We start from the raw sequence: 17,795 nt of genomic DNA on the forward strand, positions 1-17,795 counted from the left end.
GAGAAGCTCCTTTAGAGCAGGGGCTGTTCTCTCCCTATTCCTGTTCCATCCCCATTTCTTAGTATAGTGCTTGTCACATAATAAATGCTTTTTCATTCACATAGTCCTTCCTTCTCTCCCTCCCTCTTTCCCTTCTTTCCTTCCCCTCCCTCCCTCCCTCTATCTATCCTCCCAGGACAGTCCAAAGAACAGTGTAGTGCTATACATCTTGAGTACTTTAGGGCACTGTAGAAAGGGGAACTCACTGAAGACAGAAGATTATGTTGATTGAGTTATTATGAGAGCTTCATGTGTTTTCTGCATTTGTGTATAAGCTCTTGTGAGTTTTGCCTTTTAAGTATTTTCTTTATGGTAAAATATATACTGTCCCATACCTAATAAGTTAATTGTAACCCTGAGTTGTTCATGGTGTTGTTATTGGATCTTGGAGAGACCCTTTATTTACATTTGTGGAGACTGTATGGGATCTTGGGGGGATCCTTTTACTCACAACTGAGGAGATCTAAACACAAGTTATATTAAAAGATTTTACCAGAATAAACTCGGGGGGGAGGGGGACAAAAAAAAGTCAAAGAACTAGTAATTTGAGATGCTGCCTTTAAGACTAGAATTGATCCATGTAAATTCAGAGCTTGGGCACACTGGGCCATGTCTGATATAAACAATGTAAGGCAAAAATTTAGATCCTCTGCTTTTAGTTAAATGAGACTTCTAGGAGATAAATACCTAGTTGAAAATTTCCCACTTTATTTTGCTTCAGTGACAATTTTATGATCTGCATTAGGATAGTAGCTTGCACATCCTCTGTCTGCCTGGGTGGTCTATAGTAGCCTCTCACAAAAATATCATTTTTGTTTCTCCTTATTCAGAAGTTTTTCATCAATGTTGCCACTGTCTTCCCAGGTTCATGAATTTCAGTTCAGATATACTGAACTATTCCATGACCACCCCTGCCTCTAACTCTTTATCAAATTTGTTTCTGTTGAACATAGTATGTATGTATTCCAATAATGGCTCCTATTTTGCCAAATCTTAGTGATACCATGACATAATATAGCATAAAGACACACAATAATACAGTGTTATAGCTATTAATATGCCTAAGTAGTTCTCTTGTATTTCCCTTGACCATCAATCTCTGATCCCAAAGGATTAGGTAAGAAAGAGTGGCCTGAAACCTTATCCTTTCCTCTACTTCAAGAACTACTTCAGGCCCTCTAGCCCAAACTCAGGATTCTTCCCCCTCTCCTTGCTGGTTGTTGCCTAGCAACCCCAAAACATCTCCCCCCTGCAGCATCAGCAGCAGTAGCAGCAGCAGCAGTAGAGTGAGGCCAGAACTATTACAGGAGCCACAGCCGCTAACTAGGAATGTGTGGGAACAAACCCCTAAAATAGGCTTAAGTGTGAAACCCAAAGCTACTTTTTAACCCCTCAGGTCCCATGCTGCATTCCAAGGAATAGAAGAATGGGGGGCCTGGCCTGGTCTCAGACTAGCCTTCTCCTCCAACGCCCAACCTCCCTTCCAACTACCTTATGGCTTTGAATCTCACTTTCTGTATTAGGCCAAACCATTTTCTACAGAAGCTTAAGGCTCTCTAAATCTTTGACTCCATATCTGCTCTATATTGGATCCTAGAATCTTAGCTGGAAGTGACCTCAAAGGCATCCAGTCCAACTCCATCATTTTACAGGTGATAAGATTAAAGATCAAGGATGTTAAATGACTTGTCTAAGGTCATATAGATTGTTGTTCAGTTGTTGTCCAGTCATGTCTGACCTTTTACGACTCCATTTGGGGTTTTCTTGGCAAAGATACTGAGGTGGTTTGCCATTTCCTTCTCCAAGGTCATACAGGTATTGAGCAACAGAAGCAGAATGGTAAGCCATTTCCTTTGACTCCAGATCTAGTACTTCTTCTACTGTATTCTATATGACTATTCTTGTCTCTATGTGCTGAAAACCCTAAGTAAACATGAGTCATTGTTATGATAAATTACATCATATATCTCTATATCATTGAAAGATTTAATGAAATTCTGTAAACCTTTTATTAAGTATCTACCATGTGAAAGCATAAAGCATTTTGCCCACAACATTCCTGTGAGGTAGGGAGTACAAATATTATCTCCAGTCTATAGATGAGAAAACTGAGATTCAGAAATGTGCTCTCTCCACCACACCACACTTCCTCTTTGATCACTATCATCAACGAGAATTACTGATTTTGTATGTGTGTCACACTGTCCCTATCTCTCTACCTCTCCATTTTTCTGTCTCCATGACCACAGATCTGGGTCTTCATCTCCATGTCAGTATTTCATTGTTTGCACTAATCACTATGGTCCCTTGGTCTTTTCCTTCTTCCTAAAACAAAGTGCTTAACTTGGTGATTGACTGGCTTTCTCCCAGGCCTATGTAGATTGCCTGTCTCCCCCCAGAGTTGGATAACACTCCTCACATCTAGGCCTCCTCAGTCATATGGCAACCCTGCGTAACCGTGGCAACCACAACACCCATCTGTTCTCTCCATTATAGAAGTTGGTTAGAGCCCTCACCTAACTACCATGGTGAGAAGGGTTGACCAAGAGACTCCATGGCAACTTGATAAGGAGACTGCCTAGAAAGCAAATTGTTTCAGTTACCTCCTTGGCCTACTTCAGGGCCAAGTATACAAGGTAAAGCTAACACCTGTCTTAAGACACAGAAAAAGAAAAAGTCCTTCCTTCTATCTAACCTCCAGATACAGGGAAGATAATCCCCCAGAGCATTTCCTTTCAGAACCCAGGTTAGAACCCACCCTCCACTGCCCCCAGAAATTCTTTGTAAATTGGATTACAGCCCTACCACTGACTGAAAAGGCTCTTTCTGAGGTTACCAGCTGCTAAATCCAATGTCTTTTTCATAGTTCTCATTCTACTTGTGGCTCTGGGCATCATTCTCTCCTCCTGGACACTTTTTCCTCCCTTGGCTTCTGAGACATTTTGGTTTTCCTCCCACCTGACGGATTATTCTTTCTCAATCTCTTTTGCCAGATCATTATCCTTCTGCCACCCACTAAGTGTAGGCATCCCCCAAGGCTCTGTCCTGCACCCTTTTCTCTTCTCTCTCTCTATTCTCTCCCTTGGTGATTTTATTAGCTCCCATGGGTTCAATTACCAACTTAACTCAGATATTTCTCAAATGTATATCTAGCCCCAATCTTTCCCGAATTGCATTTCCATATTACCTACTCACTGCTAGACATCTTCACATAGCCATTTCAAAACTTGTTCAAAGTGGAATTCATGTTTTCCCCTCAAACCCACTCCTCCTTTAAAGGTTGCTGTTTCTGCTTAGGATTCCACCATCTTCTTCCCAATCACCCAGATTCACAATCTTAGAGGCATCCTTGAAGCTTCCCTCTCCTTCCCTCTCCACCATATCCAATAAATTGCCAAGTCTTATCCATTCTACCTCTCTCCCCATCCCATCTCACACATCTCCCCTTTTTTACACCCATGTAACCTCTCAAAGACTACTTCAGGCCTTCATCTCCTCTTCCTTGGACCACTGAAATAACTTAATTGTTCTCTTTGCTTCCAGAATCTCCCTTCTCCAATCCATTAACTACAAAGCTGCCAACATAAGATTCCTGAAACACATATCCAACTATGCAATTGCAAAAATCTTCAGTGGTGCTCTGGTATAAAATACAAATTCTTCAACTTGGCATTGAAAGCCCTTCACAGTCTGGCTCTTCCCAACTTTTCCTGTCTTATTTCAAACTAATTACTCCCATCACATACTTTCAGTTCTACTCAAACTGGCTTGCCAGTTGTTCCCTGTGCAAGACATTCTATCTATCTCCTGACTCCATCCTTTTTTCAGGCTTTTTCCCACCACCTGGACTGAGATCCCTCCTTCCCTATGCCTTGTAGAATGTCATTATCATTATTCAGTGGTGTCTGACTCTCTGTGACCCTGTGGACCATACTGTCCAGGCAGTTTGCTTAGTAAAGATACTGGAATGGTTTGCCATTTCTTTCTCCGGTGGATTAAGGCAAACAGAGGTTAAGTGACTTGTCATAGCAAGAACGTTTCTGAGGCCAGATCTGAACACAAATCTTCCTGATTCCTGAGCCAGTGCTTTGTTCACTGAGTCACTTAGCTCCCTCATAGAATGTCTAATTTCCTTCAAAGCACAGCTCAGATGCTTTTGAGGACCTAAGGGGCAGCTGGTGGCATGGTAGATAGAGGGCCAGACCCAGAATCAAGAAAACCAGAGCTGAAATCTGACCTCAGATACTTATCAGCTGTGTGACCCTGGGCAAGTCACTTAACTTCTGTCTGCCCCAACTTCCTCAAATATAAAATGGGTATAATTACAGCACCTACCTCATTGGGTTGTTGTAAAGATCAAATGAGATAATTGTTCATTACTAATATGGAAATATGCTTTGAATGAATGCTCGCGCATGTGTAACTTATACCAAACTACTTACTGTCTCTTGAGGGTGGGGTGATAAGGGAAAAAAAAGGAGAAAATTTGGAACTTAAATTTTTTAAAAAGAATGTTAAAAATTGTCTTTATATCCTAATTGGTAAAAAAATTATTTAAAAATAATTGTTGAAAGCACTTGACACATAGTATGCACTACATAAATGTGTATTCCCTTCTCCTTATAGGACACCTCTCCTAATCCATTCATTGTTACTGCTCTTTAACTCCTGGAATTACTTTGGATTACTTTGTATACTCTTTGTATTTTCTTATTTAAGTATATGTTGCAGCTTTCTAGCAGACTATAAGCTCCTTAAGGACAGGAACTGCTTTGCTCTTCTCTTTGTATCTCCAGTCCCTAGCCTGGTATCTTACACCCACTCAGAACTTAAGAAATGTTGTTTGAAGTTGAATTTGAGAGACCCACAACTGAACCGATTCTATTAAAAGTCAGTGCTGATGTTCTCTACTTCCAGGCTCCATCATCCTGAGAGTGTTAACCCTTCCCAACTCTCCCAGACATGGGAAACCTCTTTTCCCAATCTTTGTCCTTTATTGTTCCTCCCCTTTCCAATACACACACACGTACACATATGTGTAGACATACCATACATATTACATACATACCACACACACACACACACATACTAGGTGATATTATCATAGACCTATGATCTAGAAAAGTCCTCAGAGATCATTCTAAACCCCGTCCTTCTACAGATGAGAAAAGGGAGTTTTATACAGGGGAAGTAATTTGCCCAAGTCCCCAAAGATAACACATAGAAGATACTAATTTTCAAACCCAATCCTCCAGCTCTAAAGAAGTTCTAATTCCGGGGTGGCGGGATGGCTAGGTGAATAGAGCACTGGCCCTGGAGTCAGGAGGACCTGAGTTCAAATCTGGCCTCAGACACTTAACACACACCAAAAAAACTAGCCGTGTGACCTTGGGCAAGTCACTTAACTCCAATTGCCCTCCAAAAAGCAAAAAAAAGGTTCTAATTCTGCTATACCAGTTGGATAGTCCTTCCTGTAGCCTAACCTTTACCCTTGCTGTTGTTACATTCAAATAATTATAAAAATAGTGCATTATATACCATTTGCGGGTTTAAGACATGCTTTATATCCATTATCTCATTTTCTGATTCTCATAACAACCCTATGTCACAGGTAATAGCAATATTATTATACCCACTTTATGGAGGGGGGAACTGAATCTAAGAGACTAAATTACCTGTTAATATTAGAAATGGAACTCAAACAAAAGTCACTGACTCCAAGACCAAGGTTCTTTACAAGGTGGATAGCATCTAGAGTCAGGACAATTCATCCTCCTGAGTTCAAATCTGGTCTCAGACACTTACTAGTTGTGTGACCCTGGGCAAGTCACTTAACCCTATTGGCCTCAGTTTCCTTATCTGTAAAATGTGTTAGAGAAAGAAATGGCAAACCACTCTGGTATCTTTGCCAAGAAAATCGCAAATGAGGTCTTGAAGATTTGGGCACGACTGAAAGCAACTAAACAACAATGACAAATCATTATGTCTGGGAATTGTCCTCTCTGAGGCCAAGACTGATCAACTGAGTCACAGGATCATGGATGCAGAGCTGGAATGGACCTTGAGGTTCAGCTAGTAAAACCTCTTGATTTATAGATCAGAAAACAGGTCTTGAGAGGCTAAATTTAACTACCTTTGTATATTCACCAAATTAGATACTGTATAGAGAGTAGCTACAAAGAAGGAAGAAATATAGCAAGGGAGACTCTCAGAAGTTCACAGGAGTCAAAATCCAAAGAAGGAGATAGAAGTAAAATCCATGACCTTAAATGTCTCTGTATACAAACACCCAAAGTTTGGGCAACAAGGAAGAGAAGAGAGGTTTTTACAGCAAGGAGGCAAATGCAATTTTGTAGGTATGACAGAGACCTAGTGGGATAAGACTCACTAGAATATGGCTTCAGATGGCAATAATTTCTTCGAAAGAAACAGGGTAGGAAAAAGGAAGATGGGTTAACACGGTAGAATAAGAAGGAATATTCAGGTGAGGAAATCCGGGAACAACAGAGGTGAAGAGCATTTGGGCGAGTATCAAGGGAGGGAGAAACAAAGAGATTTTGTCATTGGAGTACATTACAGATTACCTGGCTAGAAAAAGGAAATAGAGGAGGATGAGTTTAGGAAACAGATCACAAGCCTAGCATAGAGATACTATATAGTAGGGTGGGGGAGATTTCCACTATCCAGATATCTGGATATCTACTATTGTACACTCTGTGCTTAAGTCCTGGGTCTAGCTAGAGTCAAGAAGACCTGAGTTCAAATCCAGCTTCAGGTACTTATTAGCTGTGTGACCTTGGGTAAAGTCAGCTAACCGCTGTTGGCCTTAGTTTCTTTAGCTGTAAAATGGGGGCAATAATAGCAACTACTTCCTAAGGTTTGAGAAAAATTATTATTAAATAACTAATTGTGAATATTGGGGAGAAACAGGGTTCATCCCTCTCTGAAACCTTATTCTCTACTAGGCCAAACCAGCATCTGAAAGACATTGCTGATAATGAGATTGGGTTAACTTTCTCCTCAATCTTGTTCAGTCTCTACCCAGGTGGGAAAGCTCATTGTGTTCTACAAAGGTTTGGGTAGGGATTAATTCTTCCATTAAATTGTCCAAGGCTGGGGGTGATTTTTGCAGTAAATTACATAATTAAAGTGAGGGTCCTCAGCCCCTCATTAGAATAGGCCTATCTCTTATTATAATACTCATTCTTTCATTACTTGTTAACCAATCAGAATGGAATGCCACCCTCAGGAACAGCCACTCTTCCAAATGCATATAAGCTTTGAGTGGGTTCCATGAGGGGTCTTTGAAATTCATTGACCCCTTTTATTAATTAGTATGATTAATAAAATGGTTAATTACCCCCAAAATGATGTCTCTTGAACTTTTTATACATCATAGTTTATTGTGAGGATTAAATGAGATAATATTTGTAAAGCACTTAGCACAGTGCCTAGAATATAGTAGGTGCTATATAAATGCTACCCATTATTATTATAAAGCAAAGTAGTAGATAACTTCTTAATTTGCTTTATTGATCATTTCAGCTACCAGCTTTTTTGAAGAATCAAAAAGAGGAAATTCTAGATGATCTTGGATTCTCAATAACAGGGAAGAACTGGTTGCCAAGTAGAAAAGATGGGAATCTTGGGGGAAGCAATCACTTCCTACTATTGTTTTGAGGAGAGGAATGTTGGGCAAAGTGTGATTTGCATTTTGAACTTTGGATGAATTCAAAGGAAGAATAGGCAGGAATCATTGGATTAAAATCATACAGGGGAAGTCAGTCCAAGAAGAGGAGGATGCTTTCAAGAATTAAATTCTAAAGACACAAAGGAAAACAGCTCCATCAAGGAAGGAAAAACAGAAGTTTTCTGAAGAGACCAATGTGGTTACGCAGGGAACTCACCAACCTATTTAGATTTTTTAAATGAATGAAGAAAAAAAAAGGGAGGTAACTAGAAAATAAATATAATAGCATGGAATAGACAGGTAAAAAAAAGTGTCAGGAGAACAAAAGTGAGATCAGTTGAGGGCAGTGAGAAAAGTCAAGGACTTCAAAAAGGGGTTATTTTAGCTCTATTGAGGGAGGGGGAAGTAAGAGGATCAAAGAAGAAATAGAACTACTGATTGAAGTGGATGGGACAATGATAACTGGCAACAGCCAAGCAGGATGGAATTCCTACTGTTAATAACAGAACGAAAACTCCGAGAACAGTGTTCATGCTCAAGATGAGTAAGGAGCTAATAAGAGAGAACCTCAATGCCTACAACAAACCCACATCATTATAAAGCCCATGCTGATACCTGCAGCAACTGCTATGAATATGCATACCTATTCCCAGGGATAGTTTGCAATATATAATAAACCCTCCTCCTCCAAGATAAAAACAAAGTATTTATTTGGGACATTGCTATTAGGATACTAAAAAGCAAGGTTTAGTAAGATACTCGTCACCAATCCAGGGAGCCCCAACATCAAAAGTGTTTTCTCTGTCAAGCTCCCCACAAGCAAGTTCCCCTAGTCAAGTCCTTCCTTCCCCCTGCTTCTCTCTCAGGCCAGTCTCTCTGCCCATACCTCTCCCTCCAAGCAATATATATATATATATATATATGCTGTTTCCAATCAAAGACTTGATTGGCTTAGTGCTGAGAAGCTTGGAAATCATCGATTAATTGGAAAGGTGTGGGGATCCCTATAACCCAGAACCTAATGGGCTCCTTGAGAGGCCTATTAATGGGCAGGGAAGGTCTTATATCCCATTAACCTTACAGTCATCCAGTCCAAATGAATTACATCCTCAGACCCTCAGAGATCTGACTGATGTGATTACGGAGCCACTCTGAATAACATTTGAATGATCTAGAAAACAGAAGAGTTATCATGAGATCAAATATTCTGATTTAAAAAAAAAACCAAGGCAGAAAGGAGTCTGAAAACTACAGGCCAGAGAAATTGATTTTGATTCTTGGGAAAAGTTTAGAAAAGACCACAAAAGAGATTATGGTTAATGAACCTTAGAAAGGGAAACAGTGAAGACAGAGAGCTCACACAGCTTCATAAGGAATAGATCATGCCGCACTAAACTTATTTCCTTTTTTGACAGGATGACAACCAGTAGAACAAGGGAGTGCTATGAACATTGTCTTGATTTTTATCGAAGCATTTGATAAAGGATCTCTCATCTTATTTTTAGGGAAAAGATGGAAAGATACGAACAAACTCAAACCCACCTACTTCTTAACGTCCCTATTTCTGCGCATGGTACCACCATGAACAGATAGCCGGTTCAAATAGCCAAGATAGCCAAGTTCAAAATCTTGGAGTCACACAGCTAGAAAAATGCTATTTCTAAATAATAGATCTGACCATGTTATTCTCCTGCTCAAATGAGCTTTGGTGGCTTACTATTGTCTCTAGGATAAAATACAAAACACAAATGCCAGGGCCTACCTGTTAGTCTCCTTCATGCATTCTAAGGTCTAAACAGTCTAGCCTTCTTGCTCCTCACATGCTATTTCCTACACCCATTCTTTGGCATAGGCTAGCCTGTTGCCTAGAAGGTATTCCTCCTTCCTGCCTCCTCTGAGAATCCCTACTTTCCTTCAAAGTGCAACTCAAATGCCACTGCTTGAGGACTTTACTGTTAATGTAACCCCGTAAGAATGACTTTGTGTTTACTTTGTGTGTTCTTATATGTGTGTGGCATATGGGGTGTTCAGGGAGGACTAGCACCTCTGGTATCAGGGGTTTGCCAAGCCTCGTCAGGGCTGCTCACCCACCTTTGGTGTCCACCTGGCATTCCCCTCTGACCTGTGGTTCCAGGAAGCTGTAGCATGTGCAGCACCCACACCCCAGTTAATACCCCAAATATGTGAAAACCTCCCCAAGTGGAACGGGAAGATGAGAACAAATCGTTCCAATGACCATGAAAAAGGCTGAAGCAGGTGCTGTGGAGTGCCTAGAGCTTGGTCAGGCGTCAAAGAGGCCAAAGTCATCAACTGGGCCATCACCAGTTGTCCTGACTTTTGTCCAGTCACTGGACTGTAATGACTCTGGAAGAGAGCAGGGAAGCTGACAACTTTGTACAACTCTGCCTCATTTAAATCCCATTCATAGGCAAATCAAGTCACCCTGTGATGTCATTGGTTCTCTTAGGAAAAATGAAGGACAAACAACTTATATGTGTATATATTATTTCCTCCTCCAAGAGAATGTAAATTCCTTGAGGGAAGGACTGTTTCATTTTTATCTTTGTTTTTCTAGCACCTAGCATGTAGCCTGACACATAGTTGACATTTCATATATGTTTATTGATTGATTGACCAGATGAAATAAAATTAAGTGTATTTAAAAGGTTGAAGGTCAACTGAATGCCGACTTGGTAGGAGGTCTCCAGTGGAGAGCCCCAGGGATCTGTGTTTGACTTCATGCTTTTTTACATTTATTTTTCAATAATTTAGATAAAGGTATGGACAGCATGCTTATTAAGTTTGCAGATGATGATGCAAAGCTAGGACAGACCACCAGGATCTTAAAAGTTCTCAACAGGCTAGAGATCTGGATCGAATCTAATACAATGAAAATGGCATGAGGATAAATATAAAATTTCACAAGTAAGGTTCAAAAACAAAACAAAACAAAAATAGCTTCACAAACACAAGCTCATAGAGAGGCATGTCAGCTAGCAGTTTTGTTTGAAAAAGATCTAGGGGGTTAAAGGTCTGTAGGCTCAATATGAGTCAGCAGTATGAAGTGGCAGAAAAAAAAGCTAAGTTGCTCTTGTAATGCATTAAGTGACCTAGCTTCTAGGAGGAAGCAGAGGACAGTTCCTCTATGTTTCAACCCTAATCAGACGTTGGGGATGGGGGTGAAGAGGAGGAGAAGCATAGTGAGAATAATAATTACAGCAGCAATAATATTAGCCAGCTTTTACATTAAGGTTTGTAAGGCGCTTTACACATGTGAGTTACTTTATTTGATTCTCATAACTGTATGAGGTAAGTGCCCATTTTAGAGATGAGGAAATAGGCTGAGGTGAAATGCTTTGCTCAGGGGTCACACAGTTAATGAATAACTGTGGCAGAATTCAAACTCAGGTTTTCCTGATTCCAAGTCCAGCATTCTCTCCACTACTATCCTTCTAGGAGTATTGTGTGGAGTTTAAGTACTATGATTATAACTTAAGAAAGACATCAATAAGCTTAAGAATGCCCAGAGACTGCCAGAATGCCAATCAGGACATTGAAAGACCTTGAGGCCATATCATAAGTGGATTGGTTGAAGGCCCTGGGGATTTGAGAAGAGAAGGAAAAAGAAGAGAAGTAATGAGAGGAGAGGGAGGGGATGAAGAAGAGGGGGGAGGGGAGGAGAGGAAGAAAAAGAAAGAGGGGAGAGGAGGGGAGAACAGGGGAGGAGGGAGAGGGGAGGAGAAGAGGGGAGGGGAAAAGAGTGGGAAAAAAGGGGAGAGAAGGGAAGAGGACAGGGACAATGGTAGGAGAAGAGAAAGGAGGTGAGGTACCAGGGGAGGGGAGAGTAGGAGAAGAAAGGAGAGGCGAGGAAAAGGGAGGGAAGGGAAAGAAGGAAGGGAGGGGAGGGGGTGTGTTTGTGGAAATATGGTAGATGTCTTCAAGAGAGGTAGATGCTACAGTGGCCAGAGGCAGATCTGGAGTCAGAAAAGTCAGAATTTAAAACATTCAGTAATTGTTTGATCCTGGGCAAGTCATGTAACCTTTCTCAGTCTCAATTTCCTCATCTGTAAAATGAGGTTAGATTTGATGGTCTCCAAGATCCCTTCCAGGTCTCTATGTATGATTTTCTAATATATGTTTGAGAAGCTCAAAGAAGAATTAGATTTCTCTGTTTGGTCCCAGAAGGTGAGCCAGAAGCATTAGATAAAAGTTGCAAAAAAGTAAATTTGTGCTTTAATGTAAGAAAAGCTTTCCCACAACAAGAGCCCTTCAGCAGTGGAATGGGCTGCATTAGAGGTCTTTGAGCAGAGACTAAATGACCGTTTGTCTGCTGTGATCTCTGGGATTCCTATATGGGCATGGGTTAGACTAGATGGTCAGTGAAGTCCTTTCCTAAGATCCTGTGATTCTGTTATCGATCCGCCCAAAGTCACACACAGAGTAAGTAGAAGAGCCTGGATTTGAACCCTCATCCAATGATTTAAAATCCAGCATTTCCCCCCCCCCCAATTAAGTCACACAGGAAACAGGGATTTGGGAGAGCATAGGTGAGGGTAGGCACTGAATGATTGCAAGGAAGGATAGATTCGGGGGTGTGTGGGAGCCTGCTCATACAGGCTCTTGAGAGGCAATTGTTAATTTGTTCAATTTAAAGTGTTATTAAATTCTCACCTCAGAAAGTTGGCAAATGCTATATATCAGGGCTCCGTTTATTGTTTTGTTAATTGCTTAAGAAAATGATGAAGAAAATGTTAATGATGCAGTTTCATCTGGAGAGCCGATTGTCAAACCAGCACACCGCTATAAAGAAGTTGGGCTTTAGGCAGGTAGAATTTCCAGGGTGGAAGCTGGGCAGGGATAGAAAGGATAATGAAATGAGGCAATAGTCAGAGCCTTTAGGGATGGGAAGCACTGGTTTCTAGGACTCCAGATCTTCGTATGGAATAGGGAAGATGAAAGGGAGATGAGTAGTCTGCAAAAGTGGATGGATTAAATGACCCCACAAGGACCTCCTGGATTGTTGATATAGCAGCCTGGCTAATCGACCAGATCTCCTGGGTCCCCAAGTAAGAGAGCTTTTTATAGCGCAGTCCCCAAAGGGGGTTTGAATAATTAAACGAGAGGGACAGAAATAGCAGCTGGACGGGAGTGGGTGGGTTATTTTGGGGTTTTCTGGAACACAGAGTTCTCGTTTACGTCACCCTACTCCCACCCCTAGAGGGAGCAGGGCCAGTTTTGGGGTTGATGGGAGATTCCCACGGTGGGAAACTTCACCCTCTCCTTTCGAAAACCCTTAGTACAATTGTCCAGGAACTCGGGCTGTCAAATGGGATATGATCCCAAAGCACCAATGGACTAAATTCAACTGCATTGCTAGCCCTCGGAGGCATGATGGTACAGTAGGAACAGTGCTGGCTTTGGAGTCAGAGGTCCTGGATTCAAATACTCCCTCTGTTAATTTCCGACCTGTGTGATCTCTCTGGGCCTCAGTTTCCTCATCTGTAAAATGAAGGGATTAGACTAAATGGTCTCTAAGGGGCCTTCCAGGGGAAGGGAGCAAGCATTTGACATCATGCTCAGCACTTTAAACATATATCTCACCCTGAAAATAGGTAAAGTAATTATCCCCGTTCTATAGTTGAGAAAACAGAGGCAGAGAGATGTTGTGATTTGCCCAGGGTCACACAGCTAGGTGTCTCAGGCTGAATTTGATCTCAGGTTGTCCTAAATTCTGGGCCCAGCACTCTATCCACTGTACCACCCAGCCTTCCAGTTCTAATCTATTACCCTCAGATACTCTTGAGTTCTCATTTTGTCCATTCCCCCTTAACACAACTCAACAGGGATCTCTGGAGGAGAAGGTAGTTCTTTCTTGCTACCTTTTCTCACAGGAATCCTGCTGGCTAGCCTAGATCCCTTCTGCTGCAAAGAGAGGGTGAGAGGTAGAATAGTAATAGAATAAAAGATCTGAGGCATAAAGGCAGAAATAGGAATCATGAAGAAGTTGTTTGTCTTTCATTTTTTGAAGTGGACCAATGGCATCACAGGGAGATGTCTTGTCTCATGCATGAATAGGATTTAAGTGAGGCAAGGGTGCACAAAGTTGTTAGCCTCACTCTTTCTTCCAGAGCCATTGAAGTCCAGTGGCAGGACAAAAGTCAGGATGACCAATGATGACCCATGATGAAGTGGATTGTTAGGCATCTTTGATGTCTGACCAAGTTGTAAGTACTCCACAGCACCCGATTCAGCCTCTTTCAAGGCCATTGGAACAAATTGTTCCCATCTGCTTGTTCCACTGGGGGAAATCTTCACATGCTTGGGGTAGACACTTCCCCCTCCCAGTAATGGGAATGCAAATTTGGAAGATCTTCCCTGCCCCTAGGCTAAAATGCACCTGAAGCCTGGGGAGGGAGGCTTGTTTTTCAGTAGATACTTTTTGATTGGCCAGTGGGTCAATAAGGTTGTTACATTCTCTGAGCCAGGAGAAGGCTATATAAGCCCTGATGTGAGGCTTTGTTTTTGGGGCTCACTTTGAGAAGTGTTCTGTGATTTGATCTGTATTCTGGGAAGCCGTTGTCCAGGGCGCCCCCCCCCCCCCCCCGGCTTTGAAAAATCCAGATGTTGATTTGGTATGGATATAATGGTTGGACAGTTTGGAAAGCTGTCTACTTGATCTGTTTCTGTCTTGATAATTCTGCCTGTATACTTTGAAGTTCGGGGTGCTGACCTTTTTCCCCTGAACAAGGTAAACGATATATGTCTGACTGATTAAAGTAAGCTTGTTAACCCATTTTGAGTTGCTTTCCTTTATCAAAGCAGATCCAAGAACCTGTATGGGCAGCAAACCCTGAGGACGCGCTTGGGGTGCTTGCCACCACACTCCCCCAATTCATCTATGGGTTTGAGGCTTGTTGGTTACTCTCAACCTGGTTTTTAGCCCACCTGCCACATGATTTTCCAGAGTGTGGCCACTGCACATGCTAGAGCTTCTTGGAGCCACAGGTGAGAGTTGAGTGTCAGGTGGACACCAAAGCTGTCCTGAAAGGGTTCAGCAAGCCTTCACACCAGAGGTGCTAGTCCTTCCAGAACACCCCATACACCCCCATGAAGAGGTAAGGACCTAGGTTATAAACCTACTCTGACCCACTCATAAAGGAGGAAATTAAGGTCTAGAGAGGGAAAGTGACTTGCCCACAGTCATATATGTAGTAAGCAGCAGAGGCAGGGAGAGCTGGTATCACTGGTTCCCTGAAGGAAAAAAAGAAAGGATGGAAGACATACTTTTAAGTTTCATCTGCATTATTAACATTTTCTTCATCACTTTCTTAAGTCTAGATAATCAACAAAATACTAAATCAAGACCTGATTTGTAGCTTTTGCTAATTTCTGAGGTGTAAATGGCTCACACTGAAAATTTAACAATTGGCTGGAAAGTTGGTATGAGCCAACTTCAGCACACTCCTGGGAGGGGTAGGGTGGGGTGGTCCTCCATGTGGGGAAAGAAGGGAAAAGGAGATGGGACATCATTTCATCAAGAGCTTATAATACCTTCCTTTCTATAGAGCTTTATGATTACACAACTCATTCCTCATAACAATCCTACAAAGTGTTAGTACAAGTATTATCCCCATTTCACATATTTGAAAACTGAGGCAAAGCACAGTGAAAGACTTGCCCAGTGTAACACAGTTAGGATGCTTTAGAGCCAGGACTCAAACCCAGGGTCCTGGCTCTTACGCTGCATCTTTTTGCACTATATTGTGTTGTCTGGTAGGTATCTGGGAATAGTTATTTAAGGCTGAAATGCTCAGAAGGCAGAGCCTTAGGAAAGGAAGACTTGAATAGTGTTGTTCCTCCTGATTCCAACTCCACCCTGTCTTCTGGTTTTCTTCCCAAAGTCCCTTCCTCCCCTGGCAAACTCTCAGGTCTGTCTCAAGGGGCCATATGACATCAGCAAGGCAGTAGAGCAAAGGGTGGGCAAGGCCTGGAGCCGCAATCAGGTCTCATGGGTTTGAAGAAGGGCAAACTGACCAATCAGACCAGAAAGGGTGGACACTCACATTTCCCCCCCCCCCCCCCAAGCCCTACCTACCGGGAAAAAAGCTTTAGAGATCTTCCTGCCCAGTCCCTTTCTAATTCAGAAAAGAAATTGAGTCCCTGGGACTGATCTGGCCAGGGTTATGTAGATAATAACGGATCTGAAGATTCGCTCCCAGGTCTTTTGACTCTAAGTTTTGGGTTTTTTTTTTTCTCTCCACTAAAATATGTTCCCCCTCTTTTTTTCTTTTCTGATTCTTCTTTCTCACCTTTCATTCTGTGATCTGGGTCACTCTCCTTCCTGTTGAGCGACTAAAAATCACAGACTGGGGGAATTTGAAGAGACCCTAAGAAGTCCTAATAATCGTGACTTTCTGCCAGACAGTCTTTCCAAACCAGAGAGGGAGAAACTGAAAAGGTGGGAGAGGGTAGAGGTGGAGGGAGGGGGAAGTTGGGTAATGTCTGGGCAAGGGCTAAGAGTACAATCTTCGTAAGCCCTACTAAGAGTTGTTGTGAGGAAACAAAGTAAGTCCTAAACAGCAATAGAAATGTGGTGCCCCAACTGTTTGCTCTTCGGACTTCAGGTCTGTCTTCATCTCCCTTACCCGTTTGGTTCACGACTTCTGCAGTCTCTTCAGTTTCTGCGTCTTTGCTGTGTTATCCTAGCTTCATTATTCCACATACCCCCGTCGTCGTTCGCCCCCATTCCCCACTCCCATCTTGACAGAGATGGGGGTGGAGTGGTGGAATAGTATGTGTGTAGACCTTGACCAGAATAGGCTGTCTGTAGTCAGTGCCATCGGAGTGGTTCGGACAAAATGCTGGAGGAACTCAGAGGAGGGAAGTCACTTCCAAATTTTGACAGAAAGAGAGCGTAGGTTTTGATTGAGATAGGAACTCGAGACCATCTAGTCCACACCCCTCATTTTACAGATTAGGAAACTGAGATCCAGACCTTTGCCTCAGGACACAGAGGGAGCAGAACTTTTATTTGAAGGGTAGCATTATAGACCTCAAATCCAGGGCTTTTTCCACTGAATAACAAAAGCCTCTCTCCTAGGAAATTCACTAGCAGAAGCCAAGATGGTGGGTTAAATACAAGGCATAATCGAGGGAAAGTGGCCAAATATACCGATTGTCATCAGTATTATTTTTTCTACCCTAGACTTTGTCTGGCCCACTCAAGACTTACTATTAGTTTGGATCTGCGGTTTGCGTCTAGTTTTGTTTTTATTTATTTACCCTTTCCCCCTCCCTAGTACAGGGGGAGGGGGAACCCTAAGTACAGAGTACTAATTTGGCTGGAGTAGGTAGGGGGTGTAGTTGGAGATAAGGCAGGAAATATAAGTAGAGACCAAATTGTAGAGAGCTTTAATTGGCACTCTTCCCGTTCCCCTCGCCCCTCCCACCACCACACCCCACTTATCCTGGCTCCCTTCCCCAATGTCTCCTTTTGGGAAGTCTACAGTCCTGAGAATAGGACCTCCCCCTAGTTCTTCCTATTTCAGATCTACCCTCCATACTAATTGCTAGTGCTGGAGCTTCCACAGGACAGTTTTTTTCATCCCACACCCATACCCACGCCCCACTTCTTCCTCTTCGTCTTTCTTCTTTTTTCCCTCCCACACTCCCTCTTCCCTAGGTCAGGGACAGAAGCAGCTGTCTTGAAGGCCTTCAGCGCCTGGCCCTTTAAGGCCACCCTCTTCCCCCACGTGCTGTCTGGTTGGGCTGGCGACGGTGACGCACGCGTGACGTCAATGGCAGCTGGGGGAGACTGGGGACGGGGGGGAGAAAGGGGGAAAAGGGGGGGGGGGAGAAGGCAGTTCATTTGCATTTAAAGGGGTATTTCCTTCTTCGAGTTAAGAAGACGAGGAAGGAAGGGATGGGCTTTTGACTTTTCTTCCAGGACAGTAGAAAGCTGAAAGTCTTGTGCAGAGTTGGAAAAGGTCTAGGAACAGCTCAGAACAAGTTCGAATGTCTGACTAGTGTCCTTCCGAGGGAAAAGGAAAATAGTCCCTCGCTGTAG

Source organism: Petaurus breviceps, unplaced genomic scaffold, assembly GCF_028583685.1.
Source record: "Petaurus breviceps papuanus isolate PSGF00001 unplaced genomic scaffold, PetGlider_PUasm1.0 90165, whole genome shotgun sequence".
Classification (NCBI taxonomy): Eukaryota; Metazoa; Chordata; class Mammalia; order Diprotodontia; family Petauridae; genus Petaurus; species Petaurus breviceps.